The 25,948-nt window shown below is 36.8% G+C and overlaps 1 pseudogene; it reads left to right on the top strand.

Moving 5' to 3' along the window:
• Positions 1-23,829, top strand: part of LOC126609803 (F-box/kelch-repeat protein At3g23880-like) — a 100,856-nt pseudogene extending 77,027 nt beyond the window's left edge.
• Positions 23,830-25,948: the final 2,119 nt, after the last annotated feature.

Below are 25,948 nucleotides of genomic sequence, written 5' to 3'. Positions count from 1 at the left end.
ACTATCTCAAAGATGGTTTCTTCAAAGTCAACCATTCTCTTTGATTGTAGTCACCTTAAGCTACCAATTAGCTTGAAGGTTTCATTATTTCGAGTCAAATGGTACTTTACCATTTTCTTGAGTATATATCGTATATGCACTCAATGTAGTCATAAGGATTTTCATTCTTATCGACTACCTTGGAGCTTGTGGTATAGGAACTAGGTTGTTATATTTGTTGATTACTTTCTTGTCTCTCAAAGAACCCATTCTTTGAGTTCTATCTCTCGTTCATTTGCATCTTAGGCAAATCACATTGTAGGATTACAATGAACTACCTAACAAAACAACCTTTGTTAGTTGGTTTATAGAAGCGATATCCAAAAGTTATTTTAAGGATATCCTACAAGATTGTTATCAAACAAATATTGCTAGTTAGCACACAACCCCAAATCTTTAACATGCTTAAGATTTGTCTTTCTTTTCCAACTACATCTTATGGAGTTATGAAAATTTTGGAAGATCTTCTAATTGACAATCATATTGTTTTAGAAGTATATATCCTATATATGGGTAATAGATAACATCTAACGAACTAAATCTTATTTGAGTTCGTTCTTCTCCTAATGGAGAAATACATTATCTTATGATGCTATTTTCCTTGATATCTTTCAAGGAAACTCATGTAAAGTGTTACCTTTCCTTGGATCAAATCTAAGGAGGTAAATACTTTAGATATCTTACTCATCTATTTACATTTCTTGAATTCTTTGAAACCTTTTGCAAAGTATTCGGACTTGTGTTTATTCAAAATAAACTATAGTCCAACCGAGAGTGATCTTCGGTGAATGTCATATAACATGAGTAGTATTATGTTGTGGACAAGTGCCACTAACATCTAAGTGAATTAACCTCAACAACTTTGTGATTCTTTCTTCTTTCCAAAAGAATAAAGATTCGAACATTTCGCCTCTATACAATTTTAACAAGAAGGTATTGGATCCGGATCTAACGATCCAAAACATCCTTGTTTCACCAACTCGTAACTTATGTTTTAGAGGTATCACAATTTAGTTGGGATTAGTCACTACCTTGCAACCTTTTGGGTTTTAAGCATCATTATATTCTAAACAGTTAACACTACCATATCATCTCTACTATAGAGACAATCAATTAGATTACTATAATCCAATTTCTTTGGTAGTTTATATGAGGAAGTAAGTACTATCTGTTTTCACAGAGATCTACATTTGATTCACGTTTCGTATGTGAAGCACCTTTTCTTCTCTCATATATCTTCTACTTCTTATTAGTCACACTTTTACAACGATTTGTAAAACATAGTTACTAATACGGAATCATACATTCAAGTAGAAGAACCAACTGTTTTGAACTTTTCAAGAACATTTTACAACACCTTCGAAAGGTGTGTCCTTGACACTTGCAAGACATTTCTTGCAAATACCCCTTCCAATGTCCATCCTTTCATAAAGAAAGTTTGTTCCCTTGGAGTTATTTATCTTCTTTATTTGACTTTCACCTTTGACTACATTAGTCATGGTCCCTAAACTCCCACTATCTCTCTTGAAACCTTTTTTCAATTGTGTTATACACATCAAACAATTTTGGAGAGCATGTGGTTTATTGTTCACTACATAGTTTACAATAAACTTAGTGAACGATTAGGATAGGGAAACAAAGGTGAAGTCCTTGCCTAGTTTCCGTCTCGTTAAGTGGTTTATCACTTCAACATTCAATGATTCAAAATCATCATAAGTCCATGTTAATGGACTATTTTTGTCAACCAACCATTATGTTCTAAACATAATTACAAACTTTAAAGAGTTGTACAAGGCAACTCTTATTTCTTCACACAACAAATTGTAAGTGAAGAATCATGGCACATAAAGTGTCCATGCCCTTGTGCTTACTTCTCAAGTTCTTTGTTCAATTAACAAAGAAATAAGCACTAAGTGTTTGTATTGACTAAGGGTTGTTCAAAGCAACTCTTATTTCTTCATACAACAATTTGTAATTGAAGAATTATGACATTAAAAGTGTTGTCCTCTCTATGATAGACCTTTTCTAACATATTCTTCTAATGATACATTATCAATAGGAAGATTGTGAGGATGAGACTACTTAGGTACATTTACAAGCCATTAAAGACAATCTATGGTTTTGTAGTACCAAGTCCGTAAACTAAACGTTCGGCTTTTATTTGTCAAGTGTTGGATAGCGTTTGCAAATATATTGGTAATCAAATACATAACGAATATAAATTGATTGATTTTAAGCCATTTGATTCGGGTCTTTAAATCAAAATAGCACCACCCACTATTTTTGGCAAATTCCATATCCCTCATTGGAATTCGAGAGTTTTGGATGAAACTCTTAGTAGGTTATGGGAGACTCACTATTACCAAGCCCACCTCAGAAGAACTCCATATTGGCTAGCAACAATAATAATGAGAGAGTACGCTTACTCATTTGCAACTAATGCAAGTACCCATCTTGTTTGGCCTCTAGAGAATGATGCCTCAGAAGAACTCCATATTGGCACCATTGCACTTAGTTAAGTCATTCCCACCATGCTAGTTCAAGTAGGGGTTCAAGAATGGCCTCAGAAGAACTCCATATTGGCCACACTCGTTGCCTACCTTTCACTTCATCATATGTTTATAGGCTTCTCCTGAATGTAAGCACATACTTTGCAACCCCAGAACTGGACGAATACATTGTACGAGTCACAAACGATTGAAGCCCACCACGGTGGAAGGCCACGAAAGAGTGTTCTAAGCACTCTCACGCTTATCAACTTAATAATGGTTTGGTTGAGGGTTTTAGGTCTCATCACATATAAACATACATTTTAATCTCTATTAAAACTATTTTGGTCCTATTACAACTATTGGTCCATATGATTGTTTTAGTTGTACATAATACTCCCACTATGCTTTTAAAACGGTTTTTAAAGCAAGAGTATATGTTACTACTAACATAAGGTTTGCATTCATTTGATGGACTATATAGTTGCCTTAGGGCCTTAGGATGACTATGAACCTTTGTTTAGATTCAACACGAGCCTTGTGTTGAATCTCGGTCTAGGGATGGAGATTGATTTTAGTTACGCGTTTAATCACATTAAGGCGTGTTGTCTTAGGGGCGTTGGACCCAATTACTTCATTTTCATGCATATCATATAAAGCAAGAAAGAAATACTTCAAAGTAAAGGATGAGCTTATGCTCATTACAACATTTGCATAAAACAAATTACCTTAAAGTAAAGAAGGACTTATGCCCTTTTACAACATTTGATCAAATCAAATTACAACCAAAATCTAATCTACACATTCCCATGGTTCAAACAAATTTGAAACGCCTTTCACATAGCTCAATTATATTAGGCTTAGGTTCATAATCATCCTTTAATTAATTAACGCTTTAACTAATTAATTGAATGCAACATTTTCATTTGGTTTTTGTATCCATAAAATTGATTTAAGTGGAGCTAAACAAAATGAAAATCCAATTCTCATTTAAAGAGACAAAACAATTTTGTTCTCATCCTATTTGGGCCATCATGCAATAACCACAACTTTTTGGGCCATATTGCGAAAACATAAACTTTTGTGGTCACTTTGTAAAAACACAAAAGTCACTACTTCATGTAAATACAACTAGAACCCAAAATTTAAATAAATTCAAAACTTCATTAAAGGAGCAAAACAATTTGTCCTTTAGCGTTTTTAGGCCTTAACGTCAAAACGTAAACTTTCGGGTCAAAGTACAAATACACAAAAGTATCAAAACTTTATGTAATTGCATAAAAGCCCCAAAAATACCCTATTTTATTAGGGTGGCCGGTTTTTAGGGATAAAAAGGAGTGGTGGGTGTTTTGATTTATTAGTTTTGTCAAAAACAATCAAGTAGTGCTTTCACCTTTCATAAAAATAATATATGTTTTGATGATTGATATTTCTTTCATCATTTATACAAATATTTAACACTTTAAATACTTTCATAAAAATAATATATGTTTTGATGATTGATGTTTCCATCATCATTTATACAAATATTTAACACTTTAAATACATGATAAATCATTTGAAAAACATATAACATAAACTTTATGAAATATTCAAAACTTTGAATCAAAACACAAAACCTTTTTGTTCTTGGCAAGAACATCAAGAACATTGAAGAACATCCATGAAAACCCATAAGAGCTCCATGAATGTTTTCAAGCCATAAAACTCAAATTTTCACCATTCAAAATGGTGTTAACATCCTAGGGTACTTAGGGGTTCCAAAAGTCACCTTAAAACATTTTTAACAAGACAAACATGAACCCAAAAAATCACCCTTTGGATTTGGCCGAAAATCCCCAAAATCATGGCACCAAATTTTAGCTCCAATATTCATCCTCATATGAACTACATCTACAACATTTGAGATGGCAAATTTTCAAACAAAATTTTCATTCAAAGAAGCAAGAATAAAGCTTGTAACAATTACAACTTTTAAATCATAAACTTATGAACTACAAAACCCAAAAGGATTCACCAACTACTAGACCTAGGCTCTGATACCACTTGAAGGATTTATTTTGAAAAACATGTTCATTTGAATAACATCATATGGCATGCAATTAACAAATTAAAGGCGGAATCATGCTTGTATGCGTTCAAAAACAAAACATTACCCATGAAATTCAAAGCCTAGTAGATTGGTGAACCAATAATCAACTCAAAACAAAGTGAGTTGAAATTAATACCTTTGTAGATTCCTCTTTGCATAAGCAAAGGCTAATCACCCAAAGAGATAGGGGCCTTCATTCCTTACTTCTTAGATCCATGGATTTGGATGGAAGAATAGGTTTCTCCAAGTTCCCAAAATAGGGAACCTCTAAGTCTCTTCACCAAGGTTTGATTGTAGAAGAAATGAGTGACCTTGGAGTAGTAGTATTGCTAGATGTACCCTCCAAGGTGTTAGCTTCTTTAGAGAGAAAATGGAGAGACAATTCTCACCCATTTTCACCCAAAATAAACCCTTAATCACATTAATGAATATTTTGTTATAAAGTCATTTATATAGTCACTTCTTTAAGTGACCTAAATAACCAAAACCCTAATTCATCACACTATGGCTTGCCATTTAGGGGATTTTGGGCTTTTGGGCTTTAATGAATCTTCATTCATTAAATTGTCATACAACTTAAGTTAATGGGCTTGACGTTCGAAGCCCATTGGGCCTTAAGGTCCAAAACTATCCCGAAGTCTTTAACGAACTTATTCGTTTGATTAATTAACATATTAATTAATCCTTGCCATAAATAAATGATTAAACCATTTAATCATTCTTACTCATTTCCGTTTAATCTTCAATCTCCACCTTTTATGGTGTGCGATCCATTAGGTTCCTTTTAGCGAGGTAGTGGGCGATTAAAACCATTTTACATCGATTGTGAATTGAAACTATTTTCAATTCTCCCTTTAGTGATTACACACGTTTAGGGCTTCCACAAACCATGAGTGACACCTAGCAGCATATCATGGTTACCCAAGCTAATCAGAAGAGGATAGAGAACCTATTCAGTTTGGGATTACAAATGCAATACGGTCCTTCTCTGATCTAATACTCTTGTCCACATTGTTTGGTATGATAGTTTATTTATTCATGTCTACTATCCAATGTGATTCGTGTGCTTATATGATTTCCTTGAATGTGATTTGGAACGCATTCCCTAATCTCATTCATACTCTGGCCAGAGATTTCAAATCATATCATAGAGTATTCTCCCTCAACTGTTTGAAGGTTAGAGATCCCTTGTTGCGCATTCACTTGTCTCCATAGCTAAGTGGCTTAACCCCAACGATGCCGTGGACACCCCGAGGGGGTGACTTTGACATAATCAAAGATCAAGGACTTAACCACAAGACAACTGTGATGCCTCAGGTCAAAGGACTACTTTGCATTATCCCAACCATGAGTTCTCATGTGACATGGAATATAAGAACTCTTCGTTGATCACGTTCAGTGAACTCATTCTCTATTGAGCACCTACGTACTTGTCTTGATGTCACACACACCAATGACTCGAGACTAATCACTCTCCCTGAGAGAAGACATAGTACGTACTGATCTTAACGGACTGTCAACGTCCAATTGGCAATCCTATGATCAGGAACATTTAGGATGTGTCTACGAAAGAATGGTCTCATGAATCTAACTTCATTAGATTACATTCTCCCAATCACATATTCCTTGGACTTTATCGTTTAAGCATATAACATTTATATGAGACGGCTCAAACAATAATTTATGCCCTTTATATGTAAAACTAGATTAGTTTAACATGTGAAATGTCCGTAAAGTATCATCACATGATTGGCTTTAGGGCACATTTCCAACAGGATCATTCGTCATCCACAAAATCCTCGACAAAGAGGCATGCCACTTCAGATATCAAACTGGTTTGGTTCACAAATTACCAATCAATGGAAAATTCTTAAAGAAATATTATCCAGTTACTTGGGAAATGCAGGAATAAAGAATTTTTATTGATTTTCAAATGGCGTATAAGCAAAATTACAAAAATCAACCGACCTACAACTAAAGACAAAGTCTTAAGGGGTCGAATGAAGGAAACCTTTAAGAGCAGCTTTCAGTTCTAACCACCTTACTTAGCCCATCGTGACTTCGGCCTGCCTTGTCCTTTTATCAAGTTGTAGTTGTTGTATCCGATTTGTGCTCATCGCGTACTCTGTTGGCCTAGGTTTACTCGACTCAAAATCCTTCTCAAGCTCCAAACCAACGGCCGACCTTTGATGTTGAAGTTCGTGAGTGACCATTGCGGCCGTAAGGTCATCCTCCGCCCAAAGAGCCCTCTAAAAAATAATGAAGTATTGCCGGGTTCACTATAGGACATTGGATAGGTGAACAACATTTGTAAGGTCTTTCAGACATTCTACGACAGAATCGAGGCCGTTGTGTTGAAGGATTTGTGAGGCCAAAAGGGACAAAAGCTCATGTAGCTTGAAGAAGGCACCAGACGCAACGACGATCGCAGAAGGCCCAACAGTCCCAGAAGTGCTGGAGAGAAGGACGTCGAGCTCGACTTCCCATAAAGGCTGCACAGAGAAAGTTGTTAGGAAAAATTTTAAGGGATAGCAAAAATGGAAGTTGAGTTAGACTTGCCGAGATGAGATTTCGACCATGTCTGCTCGTTCATTGCTCGAACCCAGAGAGCTTAATAGCCGAGCCCAATGTTTAAGGTAGCCTTTTAATTCATGTGGCCGATAAAGGTTGTCTACATTTGATGGCCATTGAGGTGGCCAATAAATGTAAATAACGCATTTCGATGAAATGAGCGATTGGGCACCTAGCAATTAATGTTTTTCGTTTAGAATTATGAGGTTGGAAATTAATAGAAAAAAGGTATTAAGCCTTACAAAAGTCGAGGTGGCCTCCTGATGAGGAATGCCGATATTTTGGTTCTAAAGATGGATCGACGTTTTTGCCATCGCTTCTGGCTCAACTGGAGGTGGAGCTTCATGCCCGAACCCAATTCAGCCGTAGGAGGATCGACCTAGCCAACTGCCTCAACCGCTGGCTAGGGATTGGAAGTTGGTGGTCCGACCAATTGAGGGTGCCTCACTAGAGAAGGTACTTCACTCTCGTTCTCCTAATCATAAAAGGGATTGGTTGTTTAGTCGAGAGATCCAGTTAAAATGAGAAAACATTAGGAAAATATTGTACCTCTTCTTCCAAGATGATCACTGGAGCCTTCTTTGGATAAGGGGGAAGACTTTCTCGGCCATTGTTGTCGTCTTCTCTAGTATAGCGACTGTTGGGCCGACATCAGCATAAGCAACAGTTGGCGCCAGTGTTGCAAGTTCCTCCACAATCGGAGTGACGATCGGCTCGACCATGACGGCAGCTTGCATGGTGGGTTGGACCACGACCGCCTGACCTGTGGGTTGAGTTGAAGAGTCCCACAGTACTGTAGTCGAGGCCTGCACAACAGGAAGGGGGAGAGAGATATTATGAGCTATTGTTCCTATGGTTTGATTAAAAATGACATGAATTTGCCATTCTCCCTTCTTTGCCTTTTTCTTGATGAACTTTTAAGGCCGGGTAATGTTGTCGGTCGTCTTGACCTCCTGGCGAGGTCGTTTACTCGGCGCAGCAGAGGTCGCCAGTGGATTTGGTTCGGCTAAAGAATGACCGAGTTTCCTTTTGCCCACAACCATCATAACCACTTTGGCGCTTTTTATTGAACAACCACCTGGAAAAACTAAGTTCAAGTCAAAACAAAGTTCAAATTAAGTAGATAAATAAGAGAAGAAAAAGGTATATACCTTGTGCCGTTTCTTTGGATTTTGCAGTGAGAGTCTTTCTCGGTCGATCGCCAAAAAGTTTCTTCAAACTTCCTCAGCCGAGCTACCGAAGAAATCCTTGATGTAGGCATCCTACCAATCAGTAAAGGTGTTGGTATTGTCGATCTCTTGGTATATGATTGAAGACGGTATTTGGTGCACCGATCTTGGAATTCTTTCTCGACCTCTTCGCATTCCCTCTCTAAAGAGCTGGATAGGCGTTCTTGGCTCCAGAGTGCGCGAGAGGTGAGGAGTGGTAGATGACAGCCCTCGAGGTAGCCCAGTTGACGGGCTACATAGTGAGGATGGTATATCTCCTAGCTAGCCCTTTAAGCGTCGCAACCAAATGGAAGGTCATGAGCCAGGACAAACGACCCCCAACACTGTTGATGGTCGGCCTCATCTACTTCTCCCCAAGCTAATGTAGGGAGCCTGATAGAAGATGGATATTTCTAGCGGAAGCAAACCAAAAATTCTTCCTCTGATAAATCTTCAAGGCTAAAGAAATATTTGAATATGTCTTCAACCAAATGAATAGGAAGGGGGCACAGAAGTAGACCTTCCGCAGACCCATCGCTTTAAAAGAATTGAAGCTAGGGATCTCTGGCCTCAGCGTGCAGATGTAGACCTACAACCAAAGTTAGAAGACCCATAGTGGGTCGTTCTGGTGTAGGTAGATCTTCCTAGCAGAGGCTTCGGCCAAGCACCGAGTGAGATTGGCAAGGATATGTTCAACTTGGTACAAAAGATAAACTTGGTAACTGGCATGTTCTCGGCCAAGTATGTGTTCAACTTGGTACAAAAGATAAACTTGTTGTACCAATAAAATAAGAAGGCCTCGTGCTCTCCCGTTTTGAGACCCTTCTTTTTCGAACCAGCGAAGTGGTTGATCAAAGTGCTGAAGTTGAAGAAATTTTCATGCAGTTTTTAATGTCTTTTTTTAACTGCCCTTGGTTTTTCTTCATCAAAACTTCAATTGCACGATCGTCGAAGACTGCCTTCATGTTGAAGTCAAATTTATACCACAAGAGAGTGGTGTTGATAGGCAAACTGGAAGGGAAGGTGCCAAGTATTGCTGTGACATCTACCACGGTCGAGTTGATGGGGCCGAGGGGAATGACCATTGTATTGGTGGCCGAGTACCAGAAACTCAGGGCGGCCATCAGGAGCTCTTGATCCATAATAATTTCATGGGTGGAAAGCTTGATGGCATCGAAAATACCAAGGCTCTTCCACTCACAGTCGAAGTTTGGCTTCGTACAGGTAACCCAGGCGACCCAGGTTGCGGTGGTCAAGGGCTAACCTCGTTAAAGGGGTTCAAGGCAGTGGGCCTTCAACACCATGGTAATGCTTTATGGGACATCACCTTTAAAGAATAATTTCAGAGTTTGATGGGAGGCATTCGAGTCACCCTTGGATTAAAGGGATTTGATGGCATTCCGATCGATGATGTCTCGGCACTTCCACTCCTCAGCAAGCTTGGTGATAAAAGTGTTGGCAACCATTGATGAAGGTTTGAAGCTTTTTGGGTTTCGAAGTTTGGTTTCTTTTCTGGGTTGAGAGCGAATGGCAAGATTTTCTGGAAGTTTGGAAGCGTAAAAATCCAAATGGAGATGAGCAAAGTATTTATAGGCGTTTAGGAAGAAGATCAACAGTTTAAGTTTAAAGGAATAAGGGGCAAATCCGACTAGATAATTTGGTAATCATAACGGATATTTGAAAATCTAGGTGAAGAGGCCGAAAAGCTCATAGATTGAGGGTACAAGATTGTGTGTGATGGCAGGTTTTTATAGCAAAGAGACATTTCAATATCTGCACGCCTCGTAGAGGTCGAAAAGTTCTCGAATCAAGGTTGCATGATTGCGTGTGACGACGAGTTTTATGGCGAAGGGACATTTCGATGTCCGTACACCTCAGATGTCATTATTAAAGGATGATCATACATTGTGCCTAATAAGACTGAGATCATGCATTGTGCCTAATAAATGAGCCTGGATGGTTGGATATTCAAGGCTTTTCAGTGTCCTTTAGGAATATGCTAAGGATTTATTTCACTTCTTCAAGGTCGAAGCTCAGCCAGGAATTGTAAGCCGAGGACCTCAGAAGCGAGAGGTCAATGTTTGGGCTCAAAATGAAAGTTTAGGCCGAGTTTAGAGCCACTTTTGGCCCAATAACCACTTAGAATTCTGTTATGGATCGTGCAGTCATCATGGGCCGTCTAGTCAGGGTCGGTCGAATCCTATTGCGAGAAGGATTGGTTTAAATAAGGGTGAAGTAGTCGAAACCTAGTGCAACAAGGAATCTTAAGGCTAAGGTTGAGGATTCCGAGAATTAGGGAATGATGCTGAGAATTGGCAGAGACCTAATTATATTAGGTTGAGGAATTCTAATCCGAGTACAATTCTAGCTCGGCCATGAGGGGGTTTGCTACTATAAATAGAGAAGGGAGTGCATCATTCACACCTCATCCAATTCAACACACAAATTGCCCTGCACAAAGATTCTCAACAACCTTCGAGATTTTATCCTTCTCCCCTTTCTTCTGTCAACACATCTTCAGTTTGATAAACAGGATTGTGAAGGCAACCGGCGACATCTTCAGTTTGGATAAACCGCATTGGAGTTGTAGAATCAGCCAATCAATGAGCACATTCAGTTTGGATAAATAGCACTGTTTTGAGACGGACTAGTTATTTATCCAAGTCTCGGCCGACAAGGATTTTTGAGTCCTTGTTGGTAGAGGTCATCTCATTAACCTTCTTAGTGAAGTGAGGTGTTACAGGTTACTAGGCTTGGCACGTTGAACGCCGAGTTGTTTTATGATTAGATATTCACAAGTATCTTTTAGAGTTCAACATTCCGACGGCCGAACTGTATTTAGCATCAAGACATATATCTTTTTTGAGCATTTGTGTCCATATAGTCTGGTGCCAATTCGGCGTGCTTATACTCTTACGAATGTAATCACTAGGACCGAACCCAATGTCGACGATTCGTGAACTTCGCAAGACTAGCAGCCTTGTCATCAGGCTTTGGAACCTAAAAGCCAAGACATGTTCCTTCCTCGGCCGCAGTTACAAGATCAAGAAATCAGCAATGCGCTCAAAGCCAAATCAACATATTTTACTCCCCGGCCGAGCTCAACTGTTAAGTTGGCACGCCCCGCACAAAATCAAAGGACGTAGTTAGCTTATTAGTTACTCGGCCTGCGCACCACGTAGGCTTGGTAGTTTTTAGGGTCAACATAAACGGATTAAGAAAGAGACACTATTTATGAAACATACTAATTACTATACATTATCTATGAAACCGAATCAAGAACTAGACACTATTTATGAAACATGACCAAGAACTAGACACTATATATGAAAGTGAACCAAGAACTTGGCACTATTTATAAAACTGGACAAAAAATAAGACACTATTTATAAAACTGTACCAAGTACTATACATGATTTATGAAATAGCAATAACTAGGCACTATTTATGAAAGTGAACTAAGAACGAGGCACTATTTATGAATCTGGACCAATAAATAGTATAGTACCGTTCAGTTTCATAAATAGTGTACCACCGTTCAGTTTCATAAATAGTATAATACCATTTAGTTTTGTAAATAGTGTAGTACTGTTAAGTTTCATAAACAGTGTAGTATTGTTCAGTTTCATAAAGAGTGTCTGTGATGGACCTGCGTTAGTTTTTTTTTAAAATTTTTTATATTAAAATTGTATCATTTTCATTAAAGTTTAAGTTCTTTTGTTCTCTTTATTAAAATTTAAGTTTTTTTTTCATTAAATAAAGTTAAGCATAGTTTTTTCGTTAAAGTAAACTTAGCCGAAGCATTTTTCATGAAAGCTCCTATAAAAAAAGGGCTTCGAAACTTTGAATTTTAATCAAAAGCCATATAATAACTTTATTTAATGATAATGACAAGAAAAAAAAAGGAACAAATGCGCGTGCAAGTCGCACATCAACCCTTGTTGAGTTTCATAAATAATGAATTTAAGAAATAGTGATAATACCCGTATTCAGTTTCAGAAATAGTCAATGTTCTGTTTAAGAGATAACGTTAGTACTAGTGTTCAGTTTAAGAAATAGAGATATTGCCCGTGTTCAGTTTTCATAAATAGTTAGTGTTCAATATAAGAAATAATGTAGCACCCCTATTCAGTTTCAGAAATAATTTGTTTACGAAATAGCCAGTTTAAGAAATAGACACTGAAAGTACAAAAATTTTGATTACTTATTCCCTATTTGGCTATCAATCCCAACATTTGATCTTAGCTCATGCACTTAGTTTCATAAATACTTATCCTAATTTATTCTTATACTAGTGTAGTGAGTTTCTTAAGCAGAAAACCCAAGAGTTTCTTACAAACAATCAAAATGACAATTTCTGAATCCCATAATCCCACTCTTGAGGGAAGCTATCTATCAGAAAAACATGAGTCGTCCTCTGTCAAAAAGGTAACATCTGGTGATTATGCAACACATTGCCCAAGTAAATATAACACTACTCCTAAGCTGGAAGATGTACCACCTACTAAGGTAATGGATGCTTCAAATGATGAGCTGCCTAGTCGAATTTCATCTCCTCCAAGTCAAGAATCAACTGAATCTCATCCTCCTCAAGTAGCTCAACCTCAGCTTCTTTAAGCCCTGGTTTGGCATTGAGGTGCTTAAAAAACAAAATTGCTTATTTTTAAAGTTTTTATGTTGAAGGTGCTTGGTAAACTCAAAAAAAATGGATTATTTTGAAAGTTGTTGTGATTGATAGCTGAAATCATCAGAAAAGTTGAAGCAGCTAAATGTTTCTTTGGAAAACTGGCTTTTTTTCAAAGCACACAGAGCTACAGTGCATCTTTAATGAAACTTTCTAAAGTCCAATAACACCCATGAACCAGAAACGGCTCCATCTGCCGTCTTCTCTAATCACCAAACCAGAAACGGCTTCACCGATCTCCATCTTCCCTCGAACCCAACCCCTTCTTTGCTTCAAATTGATTTGTCTCCATCATCTGATCCAACAACCTCGATCTCATCAAGATCCAGCAAATTTATTCAAATAGCGGGTTGGTGAGAGAGAGACAGGTGCGAGAGCTTGAAGAGCAACCCATCAAAGATGACGTTGAGGGGAGTAGTGCAATAGGCATAGCCACAGTGTCGGAGTGCAGACTTGCTCCAATGGCAGTTGCCATGTCAGCTAGATGAAGAAGAAGGAGGAATTAAAATAAAAAAGATGAAGAAGGAACAAAGAAAAATAAAATAAAGATAGAAAATTGGGAATGGGGGGAGAGTCGGGAGACTTTTCTTCTACATAGATTATTAATAAATGAACATGGATAAAAGAAAGATAGGAGACTTCTAGATAGACTATTAATAAATAAAATAATAATTATTTTACATTTAACATGATACTCATTTTATACATTTTTTTTGTCATTTCACACAGTCACATTTGTTTTACATAAAAATTTATCAAACATTATCATACTGCTTTTTTTCTTTTTGAAAAGCACTTTTACAAAAAAGTTTATTAAACACTCTGCTGCTTTATTTCATAGCTATTTATTCTCACAGCACAGCAGAAACAGTAACAGTTTTTTTTCAAAAAACAACAATACCAAACCTGCCCTAAGAGCTATGAACTCAATCCCCACTTCAAGCATTATCATCTTCTCCAAATACCATAAGCAAAGAAAGTGGTTCCTACCACCCTGGTTTTCATGAAAAACTTGATTTTACCACACTTAAAACAGTATAATTAAATAAAGGGAGTTTTAACGAAAAACACGCGGTACTGTTCACTTTAACGAAAAACCACATTTTAAAACTAAAAAGTCAAACCTGATACTTTTCACTTTATCCTTTATTTTATCCTTATCGTTAAAACTCAAAATTTTCAAATAATTTTCATTAGTTTTTCTTTAAATAAAATCAACAATAAAATCCAGAAATTTGAACATCATCAAAGCTACGTAGCTGCTTCACGTCATAACGAGGCTGTGGTGGTTCAACCACAGCAGGAGTAGCGGCCATAATTTTGTATAACAAAATTGAAAACCTACATAAGTTAGAGCAATAGGGTTAAGTTCTGTAAGAACCAGCACAAATATATTAATAATTTCGAATAGCTTCCACTACAAGTCAAGATTAAAATAAATTAAATTGATCATATCAAAACTATCAATCAAGTAATAAAGTTGACCATATCAAACCTCTGGGTACATATTTAAATTAAAATGGTGTGTTATCCAAACACATCTTTTTACTTCTCACACACCCCTTGTTTATTTCTATCATTTGATCTTCTTTAATTCATCTGATTTAACGGCTGAAAGTTAGAAAGTTATGTGAGAAGTAAAAAAAAGTGTGGATATCATATCCCTAAATTAAATTAGTAAATATTAAAGTACAAAACAATTGAGGCAAATCATACAGTCCAAAACAAAAAGCTTTTAGAAGTAAGAACTTGCAATATTATCCATCATGCTAGCCACTTCTTATACACAACTACTTTCACCTTTCTAATATCATAGTTTTTTATTTTTTTAACTTTTCATTTTTGCAATCTGTTTGGTCCAATCTTTGAAACTTTCATTAAACTGCTTGCTAGAGCGTAGAGCCTACAAATGTCAGGCAGGCTGCTTAAAGGATAGTAAATGTTCCGTCTTACCCATCAATAGCTAAATGTTAAATTTCTTGAACTGCACAACCTATATGCCAAATACCCGAACAGTTAAAAAACATTGGACATTCGTTGTACTCAATCTACACATATCCTAGGACCAAGAAGTTATAAAGAAACAACATGGATCAAACAAAAATTAGCAAATTACAAATAAACAAATAAGTAGAAACAAGTTACCCAACTATTTAGTTAGCCACTTACTGCAACATCAACATCAATTTCAGTTCCACTTCACTTCTTTCTTGAGAAGAAACATTTTTCGACACAAACTTTGATGTTACAAACGGTGGACAAGAGTCCAGACTTAGGTAAACATCTTAACCAACTGCCCTTGAATCCAACAAAACGGATTAAAGACTTACACAACCAAAAACACGTCACACAAATGCCCAGTTCCAATTCTTGTACCCATCTATTTTTTTCATAAGAAAATAACAAAGAACACTAGCTATAACCCATTTAATAATGATGGATCTTGTTACAACCTGTTTTCCATCTCCTCTCATCCCCTTTTTCACTTTGCTTTTGGCTGCTGTTTTGGCCTCTTTTATTTTGTCTATGTTGCTTGCCCTTCGGGGCTGGAGTGCTTTCTGCCTCCCTCATTCGTTCCTTGGGGGCTCCCCCTTTTTATACGATCTCTTCGATTTTGACCAAAAAATAATGATGGACCATGGCTAATAGTAACTAACTCTGCCACATGCTACTTGTGCGCTGTAATATCATTGCTACGGTGGTTACCAAGTTCAGTAGATATGTTGAAGAAAGAAAGGTCCTTATATTCTGAATGTGGCCACCTACCCTAATAATCCAACTCAGTTTACCTCTCTAAACAACTCTACCACAAATTTAAGGTTATTGTTCAAATTAACACCCTTAATTACTTACAGAGCCCCCAAATCTCAATCAAGAAGATCAGTAACTTCAAATGCGTAATTCAGTAACAAAAAACTAGAACCGGAAATTGAATAGGAATTCGAGTTGGGAGATTTACCTGCAATCACGAGATGATCGAGGGAAATCTTGATCATCTAGAACTGAGCAATATAATTCGCCATGTTCGACCTCGATCTATATACCAGACATGCGCAATTGTTCATTATCAATATAGAGAGAGAAAGACACCTATACATACATGTAGAGAGAGAAAGAGAGAGAGAGCTAAGTGAGGTGGTGGTTGCAAGTGTGTGAGTTTGCTCTCTCACTGTGCAATGGAGGAATTGGATCGAAGTTCTATAGTGCAAGCCGGTAATTTCCTTTTTTTTTTTTTAAGAAAACTAAGAGCAAGTCCACCGGAGTGAACATTGCCCAGCACCCAGTCCAAAAAGCAGCCCAACACCCTGTCAATTTGCTCCAGCCCGCAAAACAGCCTGGCACCCAGCCCAAGCCAGGCAACAGGCCAACCCATTTCAGACAGACCTAGAGGTAGGCCTATTTGGCTGGCGTGTGCATCACACTCGCGACTGGGCGCGAGTAGCAGACAAGGTTGCAGGTGGCGAGGCCCGCTTGTCAGTCCACTTGTGTTCACCCGGAATAGGGCTACGTGGCCCTCCTCATTGCCGTTGGATTTCCAACGGCTATTTTTTGTAGACCGTTGGATTTCCAACGGTAAAAAAAAAATTAATTTGACTTTTAAAATGGATCATTCGATCACAGATCAACGGTCCACGTTTTTTTCACAAAAAATAAAAAAAAGGCCCAATGGTCAGAAATTTGACCGTTGGCCACGTGGCAACTCCCTGGCTCTTGGATTTGAATATTTTTCAAATCCAATGGTCCGGATTAATTAACTATATTAAAAATTATTAAAAAATACATAAAATTTTAAAAAATGTTATTTTTTTTCTATAAATACCTAACCCTCATCTTCCACCTTTACACCACATTTCAATATTTTCTACACTTTCTATATTATCTACATTTCAATATTTTCTACACTTTAAGAGAAAAAAAATGTCTTCGTGGAAGCTCATTGAAGATGTTACGTTGTGTGAATGTTGGGTTCACACTACTCATGACCCGATTACAGGTAATGAGATGGATAAGCGAGAAATGTGGTGTAAAGTTACGAAAGTGTTTTGTGATGTACATGGAAAAGAAGCCAGAACTAGTTAAGGTCGTTGGAAAAAACTCAACGCATCCTTTACTTGTTGGAAAAACGCCATCTCATGCTTCCGGTAACTTCCGTAGTGGGACAAGTTTAGCGGACCAGGTGACAATATTTTTATTTATTTATACGCATTCCACCCACATCAATATTTTAATTTATTTAATTTCATATGTAATTTTTATGTTATTTCTTATGTAATTTTTATATGCATTCCACCCGCATCAAAATTTTAATTTATTTAATTTCTTATGTAATTTTTATTTAATTTCTTATGTCATTTTTATGTAATTTATATGCATTCCACCCGCATCAATATTTGAATTTATTTATTTGTGTTACACCCGCATTTTTTAACACTATCTTATCCCACATTTTTATAGACACTACAAGCTCAAGCATTCTACAATTCAAAGAACCAGAACAAATCATTCAACAAATGGGAATGTTGGGAAATTGTCAGAGATTGCCCTAAATACAAAATTGTGGCAACCGGTCTAGAAGTTGTCATGCACGACATGGGTTTACATAGTTCGCCAGAACCAGACACGGCCAAACAAAAAGCCGACACATTTAAAGACAGGGAAGGGACGCCTAAACAAGTGCCCGAGATCCAACCGACTCAGCAGTCCCTTAGGCCTCAAGGTAAAAAGTCATCAAAGAAAAAAGGTAGTTCTTCCAAAAATGACTACACTAAATATATGGAGGAACTTGCTTGCTAAGGTGAACTGAACATGGCACGGGAAAAGGCTAGAAATGAGGAAAAAGTTGTTGCTATGGCAGCAATAATAGCAGCTACTAAGGCCCGTGATGCGGCGGCTGAGAGACAAAGAGAAATAGTTAATCGAGAGAACATGTTGGTTAGACAAGCACTTCATCGAGAAAATGAAATGCTTAGAGAAGAAAGGATGGCTTAAGCAGATCGTGAAACTATGAGCAAGTCTCTAGTAGGACTGTCTCCGAATTCAAACTATTTTTGGACATCGGAAAAAAGAGATGTCATGCGAAGGAGGCGTGCAAGAGATGCGGAAACAAGTCAAGGGGGTTCTAGCTACACAAATCATGGCAACCAAGATCTTAGCACCACATATCCTAACTCCAGAGACTTTGTATAATTTTTATGTAATTTCTTATTTTTTTTAGAATTTTATTTAATTTCTTATGTAATTTTTATGTTTTTTCTTCTTTTGAACTTTATTTAATTTCTTATGTAATTTTTATGTTTTTTGTTTTTTTTTCTTTTGAACTTATTTAATTTCTTATGTAATTTTTATGTTATTTCTTATTTATTTTTAAAATTTTATTTATTTTTATTTAATTTATTATGCAATTTTAATGTAATTATTTATTTATTTTTGTACTTTCTTTAAACACATGAAATAAGATTACATAAACTCACCAAATAAGATTACATAAACTCACCAAATAAACTTAAAAACAAAACACACTACACAGAATTACATAAACTTAAAAAAAAATACAATTTATTCTTCAACCACAGGCCTCATTTTAATTATCTTCACCTTCATGCAATCCCCACTGGTGCTCAATCAAGTCATTCTAGTGTGTTACGTGCCAATATCGCTCTTTCACATCAGTGTAGCGCTGAAGGATCAATTCATTGTAACGTCTATCGTGTTCCAGCGGCTCGTGTTGCACGGGATCTTCGATCCGATCATGAGCACAGTAGATACGTGTTCCTGAGTTGTTCATCGGATCCGGCTCATATTTATGGACAATATCATAATCATACTCATCTTCAACAATCATGTTGTGGAGAATAATACACGTCATTATGATGGATCAAAGAGCCTCGACATCAAACATTCTAGTTGCAGCCCTGACAATCGCCCAAAGAGCTTGCAGGATACCAAAACAACGCTTGACATCCTTCTTACACCCTTCTTGACATTTTGTGAAGTGTTTTTCCTTTTCAGTCTGTGGATGTGGCACTGTTTTGACAAATGTTGACCACCTTGGGTAAATGCCATCTACAAGGTAGTATGATCCTTCGTATTGGGTATCATTAACCCAATATGTGCATTTCGACGATTTTCCTTGCAGCAGTTCGTCGAACACTAGGGATTGGGCAAGGACATTTAAGTCATTTTGAGCTCCTGGAACACCAAAAAAGGCATGTCAAATCCATGTATCAAATGAAACCACCGCTTCCAAAATGATGCTTTTGGCTCATTTTCTGTCGCCATAAGCTCTTTGCCACGCACTTGGATAGTTTTTCCAAGTCCAGTGCATGCAGTCGATGCTTCCAATCATGCCAGGGAAGCCTTGCATCTCACCCTTCCTCATAAGCCTTTGCATGTCCTTTGGCGTGGGCGTCCGAAGGTACTCATTGTTGTAAAGGGCTTCAATTGCAAAGCAAAACCGCATCAGGGACTCCAGAACAGTTGTTCTTCCCATCCTCGCAATCTCATCCACTTGATCTGCAGATGCTCCATATGCAAGCATTCACAAGGATGCCGTAATTTTTTGCCCGGGAATAAGACCTAGAACATGAAAAGCATCCTTTTTTTGCACAAAGTATGGATCATGGTTGCAAATAGCACTCAGGATTTTGTCGAACAAATTTCATTGCATTCTAAAATGACGTCTAAAAACATGATCATGGAATATGCTGTTGGGAATAAAATAATCTTCCAATAGATTTTTACCTTGTCTTTCCCTTTTTCTATCGAGGTTTGCAGCACGTCTTGGTTTGGCTATCTGACCTACGGCTTCCATGACACGGCGGGAATGTGAGGCCCTTTGCCTTCTATGGTGATCATCCTCATCCTCCTCCATGAAGAAAGCCTCATCTCCACCTCCACCTTCCTCAAGATTGGCCAATTCTGCCAGTTGTGCCAACAACCTTTTCTATTGCTCCTGCAACTGTTTATACACTCTCCTTGAAGAAGACATTGTAATAAGAACTCAAGATTTGAAAATGATGAACAGGGATTCTGAGCTAAAAAGAAGGATTGAGCTTGGTGTGAGGATGGATGTAGGGATGTAGGGTTTATATGGACAAAAAAAAGAAAGGATGAGGTTCTGGACAATGTCACGTGGCACTACGTGATTGGTTGAAAATCTTATCAAAATCTTGGCTAAATTATTGTAAACCGAAAGTGACACGTGGCGTGTCGGGATTGGTTGAAAATATTATCAGAAATCTATCCACAAAATATTACGTTCAGATAATGATACGTGGCATGACGTGATTGGTTGAAAATATTATCAAAATCTTGGCTAAATTATTGTAAAACGGAAGTGACACATGGCACGTTGGGATTGGTTGAAAATCTTAGCGGAAATCTATTCACAAAATAGTACGTTTGGATAATGACACATGGCGTGACGAGATTGGTTAAAAATCCTATCCAAAATTAAAACTATTTTATTTTTTATTCTTTTAGAAAAAATTTAAAAATATTTTAAATTGGCTGGGTGCCAGCGCATTTTGTAGGGGTGGAGATCGTTTATGCCAGCGCATTTTTTTCACTGGGTGCCAGTGCATTTTTTTAGGGGTGGAGATGCATTGGCCTATTACTATTCATTGAAGTCTGTTACTGTTCACTGGAGTGGATAAATGGGCTGGATGCTGGCACAAAGTCCTTAGTGGTGGACTTGCTCTAATGAAAAGTGATTGAAAATTTTGAGTTTTAACTAAAAGGACAAAAAGGTGTTGTAAGTGAATAGTAACATGAGTGACTTTTTAGAGCAAAAATGTCCTTAACATTAAAAGTGAAAAATATCAGAAGTGTTTTGTTAAGACTCTTTTTTTTTTAACAGTTGGGGAGAGGTAAACGACCAAGGTATGCCTTTAGGGAAAAATCAGAAACTCATTAGTTGGGCCAGTTATGTTGGTCTAGTTTGATGTTATTTTTGTCATAACCATTAAATAAAGTTTGTAATTGGTTTATGGTTAAGATTCAAAGTTTTGAATCATTTCATTAGTTTTCCATTTTCTTCAGGGTTAAGATCCCTTCTTATTTCCCAGACGCTCTTTGCAAAACAATAAGAAATAAATAGATGGTCTTGATCTTCACCATCTACTTGACAAAAAGCACAAATAAGGAGCATTAGGAATAAATCGACTTACTCTTACTCTTGTTTATAGCCTTCTTGGAGCCAATAGCTAACCAAAAACTTTAACGTTATGAGGAATGTTTAGTTTCCAAATTTTATCAAAGGACTTTGGTACTGGCGACTCTTGTTGTCATCATTTTGAATCCACGGGGCAGATTTAACCGTAAAAACCCCGTTGGTGGGAGGACCCCAAATCAACTCATCCTCCCTATACTCATAACTGGAGGGATGCTACAAATTTTCTTAACAATACTATTATCTTCTGTTTTTTTATTACTTTGTTTTTCTTAAAAAAAAAAAAAAAAAAAAAAATTGGCCACAGAGTCCATCCCACTCCAACATTACTATCATGGATAGTGACTTTGAGGAGAATTTATTGATAAACAAGAAAAATACAATATGTCAAGGGGGACATGAGGCCAAACCCTGACCATTAAACAATTCATAAAAACAAGTCAAAACCTCTTCAACAAAACCTATAACAAGGAAGCGTAGAAAGGTTATGAGAATAAACAACCGCAACACGAGGGCATGAATCCCACCAATGAACACCAGGGTGATCAACATCATAATTGGCCAAACAATTAGCAACTTGATTACCCTGCCTAAAAATATGAGAAATCTGAACCTGCATGGAGGATAGTAAAACTCGACAGTTATGCCAATAGAATGAAGAATGCAAAGCTCATTCACATAATTCTTCATACAATGGGAATTGAGAGAATCAATTTCAAGGAGTTGAAATTTAATAGATCTTACAACATAATTGATGGAAACAACCTCATGAAAATGAAGAGTGTTGCGAGCATGCCAAATAGAATAAAAATCAACTCCAATCTACTATAATCAAGGACATGAAGCACTCTACTATTTTTCCAATGTCCAATAGCAATGAAATCAATAACTTTCATAAAAAAATTTAGTTGATCTCTTTAGTTTCAGGAATAATCCTTAGAAAGGAAAAATCCAGTTATGAGACCAAAACAAAATACTCGCCCCGTTTCCAACAATTCATCTTATCCCCTTAGCTAGAACATTGTCTACTCTTTAGGATCCCCTTCCAAGCAACAGATTGGTTTTGTTTTATCTTTGTTTGAACAAGGTCCCACACGTATGACAATGTGAATTTTTCTTTCTTTGTTAATTAAAATCATGTGATGTCACATGCTGACCCATATATACGGATGTCATTTGGATTTTCCTTTCTTAATTGATTTAATGTAGAATTAAAAAGTAAAATTTGAATGGTTATCTTTTTATCAATAAAAAACTTAAATAGTACAATTTGAACGTTTTCATAAAACTCGAAACTGATTGGATCACCCCTGTGTTCTTGGATAGCTATAAATGTTGCGGTTGTGGAAGTCCAAGTTTATTTAATACTATTTGATAGCTATAAACTCGAAACTGCAGAAATGTCCCAGGTGCGTGAAAGTCAAACTCCTGAAAATAGGGTGATCGAAATCCTCTCCAAGTCTCTAATGCCATTTAAATGCGTACACAAGTCTTGGTGCACTCTCATCAATAGTCCAAGTTTTGTGGCCAAACACCTCAGCAATTTCGTTGACAACAAACTCTCATCCTCCACTTGTATCCTTCTCAATCGTTCTCATTTGCTCGTTTTCCCGGACAATAGTTATAAACATGAAATTTTATGGTCCATGATTAATTTTTCCATTGATAGTGATGAGCACAACCTTTATTATGATGTTGAGGACCTAAATATACCGTTTCCAATGGATGACCATCATCCTATACAGATTAACGGTTATTGCAATGGGATTGTCTGTGTAAAAATAGGGAATAATGTTGTTCTATGCAATCCTGCAATTGGGAATTCAGGGAACTTCCCGATTCTTGCCTTTTTCTACCTTTCCCCGAGGAAAAATTCAATTGGAAACGAGCTTTCGAGGATTGGGATTTGGTTATGATTGCAAAGCTAAAGAATACAAGGTTGTGCAACTTATAGAAAATTGTGAGTGGTCAGATGATGAGCAAATATATTATCATCGTATTGTTTTTCTTCATACGGCTGAGGTATACACCACAACTGCTAACTCTTGGAAAGAGATCAAGATTGATATATCAAGTAAAACTTATTCCCGTTCTTGTCTAGTGTACCTGAAGGGATTTTGTTATTGGTTTGCAAGCCATCACGAGGAATACATACTATCATCTGATTTAGGTGATGAGCTATTTCATAGAATACAATTACCTTCTAGGAGGGAATCCGGTTTTAAGTTTCATGGTCTTTTTATGTATAATGAATCCATCACTTCTTATTGCACTCATTACGATCCAAATGAGGATTCTAAATTATTTGAAATATGGGTAATGGACGACTATGATGGAGTTAAGAGTTCATGGACAAAACTCCTAACCAATGGACCCTTTAAAGACATTGAGTATCCATTGACACATTGGAAATCTGATGAGCTTCTCATGCATGCCTCTAGTGGAAGTGCCACATCATATAATTCTAGTATCAGAAATCTCAAGTATCTTCATATTCCTCCTATTATCAATGAGGTTATAGATTTCGAAACTCTTATTTATGTGGGAAGTATTGTTCCAGTAAAGTGAGTTGAGGGCAGAGTTCCACTTTCTCCTATTTAATTTGTACGCATGAAGGCTTGAGTTAGCATCTTTTAATTTAATTTGCTTTGTGGTTTTTGTACTATGTTTGCTTATCATAGGGTACCTTTAGTTTTTGTGATTTCCACATTTTCGTAATGTTATTCTATTTGAAAGTATGTGATAACTATTGTTTTAGAGTTAATTACTGATAACAATTCCATGTTTTCCTTTTATTTTCTTCGAAATTCCCTTCTTAAAAATCAAATAAGTTTTTACTCATTTAACATAATCAAGTTAAACCTTCTAACATAGGCATAAGTCTACTCTCCTAAGGCCTTCATTTTGAGGACATGTGAGGTCATTCTTTCATATGAGCCTTTAAATTAATCTTATGATAGATTAAGCTATCAACTTAAATAACCCATGTTACATCCAGAGACAATAGTTCTGAAAAGTAATTAAATTGAATAAAAATTTCTAACATGAAACATTCTGTCTTCTTCCCCTACCGTGTCTTTGCTCCAAAACTCTTTCCTTTCTCCATCTCTCTCTCGATCATTCACTCCCCTTCTCTCCTCCCAAGTTTCTTTTCCTTTTTGAATATGAAAAAGGCGGAGAGTCCTGTTTCAAAATTTGCACCTTTGTTGGAAAATTTCATATGAAAAAAGGGATCACGCGTTTAAGAAGGGGAACCCAATTTTCAGAATCACACAATCTCATTTTATTTTATTTTATTTTATTGTGCTTTGTAATTAACTGTGTTTGAATATTATTGATAAAAGATTGGATGAAATCGGAGGTGTAACAAGTTGGGCTTAGATATTTCATGAGGAGGCTAGGTTTTACAAATGGAAGGGATTCGACATGACGTCCTTCCTAGAAGACTCTATCTCCAAGTCAAATAGGAGAATCTACATCAAATTGGGAAATAACTCTCTACTCTCCAATGCAGCTTGGGATTTCTACATCTACTGACATTTTTGCATGCAGCCTAGGGGTGTGGGGCCATTTGTGAAGCAAAAAATAATCAAAATATTCCTAGAGACGACACGTGGACTTTTCTCGAAGAAGGTGAGATTACCCTCTTTTAATGGGCATGGCACACATATTTCCCACGTGCAGCTTAGCATCCCTGGAGGTTCAAAGATCTGACTACGGATGACACAACCTTAGCCAATGGGAAGTCATCATGTGTAAGGCAAAACCCTACACCTAGGCTAACCTCCTCTTTACAAATACTCTCATCTCCTCCAAATTTTGGCAAGCCTTACGCTACACATAAGCTTTTGCTATGCATACAAACCCTAAACAATCGCTCTTTTCATAGTTACTAACTTAGGCATCGAAGATCCATTGGTCAAACCCATTCTCCCACCTCATGGGCGCGTGTGGCCTTATCTTTGATCAGAGGTTGATAAGTTAATTTCATAGTTTATATATTTTACCCAACTTGATGAGTCCATTTTATACTATATATTTTACCATATTCTTAGTATTAATTTATTGGTTATTTTGGTGAGATTTTGATATTTTGAATTATATTTCTAATGTAGGACATTTGACTTCCTCTTGAGCATAAAGTAATCAAACTGACGAATTTAGGAATGATTATAATTGAAGGATGTTTGTGAGTCATTCAAGATGATTGTATCAAAGTTTCAAAATTTTCTATTAAGCCGTTTCACCATGGCAATAAATAAAGGCCCAATGAGCAGCTTTCCCAGATTGACCTTTTTGGACATTTTGGGTATATGGAGGTCAAGATGGCATATTTTGAGGAAGATTCGTATGAGGATTTGTTGGGGGTGATTTAAGCTTTCAAAAGAGACTTTTTGGGATCAAATTGGAGTTAATTTGGTTAGTCAAAAGTCTGATTTTCTGATAAGTCCAAATTTCAGTTCAAATAGGAAACCTTTTATTTGCTGTTTTATTATTTTATTATGTTTCCTAGTTTTATTCTAAAACCTTTTCTAGGTAAGGTTTTACTTTGTAGTAGTATATATAAGGCTTATTACCCATTAGGGGGAGACACACTATTTTTTGGAGAATTTCAAACTTTTTACCTACAAGGTGTTTTCAATCCTTTTTCTAGTTAATGATATTTTCTTTAGTTTTTATTATGTTTATGTGTAA

Source organism: Malus sylvestris, chromosome 17 (assembly GCF_916048215.2).
Source record: "Malus sylvestris chromosome 17, drMalSylv7.2, whole genome shotgun sequence".
Classification (NCBI taxonomy): domain Eukaryota; kingdom Viridiplantae; phylum Streptophyta; class Magnoliopsida; order Rosales; family Rosaceae; genus Malus; species Malus sylvestris.
The sequence above is the reverse complement of the archived record's forward strand: the minus strand, read 5'-3'. Positions and strand labels throughout refer to the sequence as shown.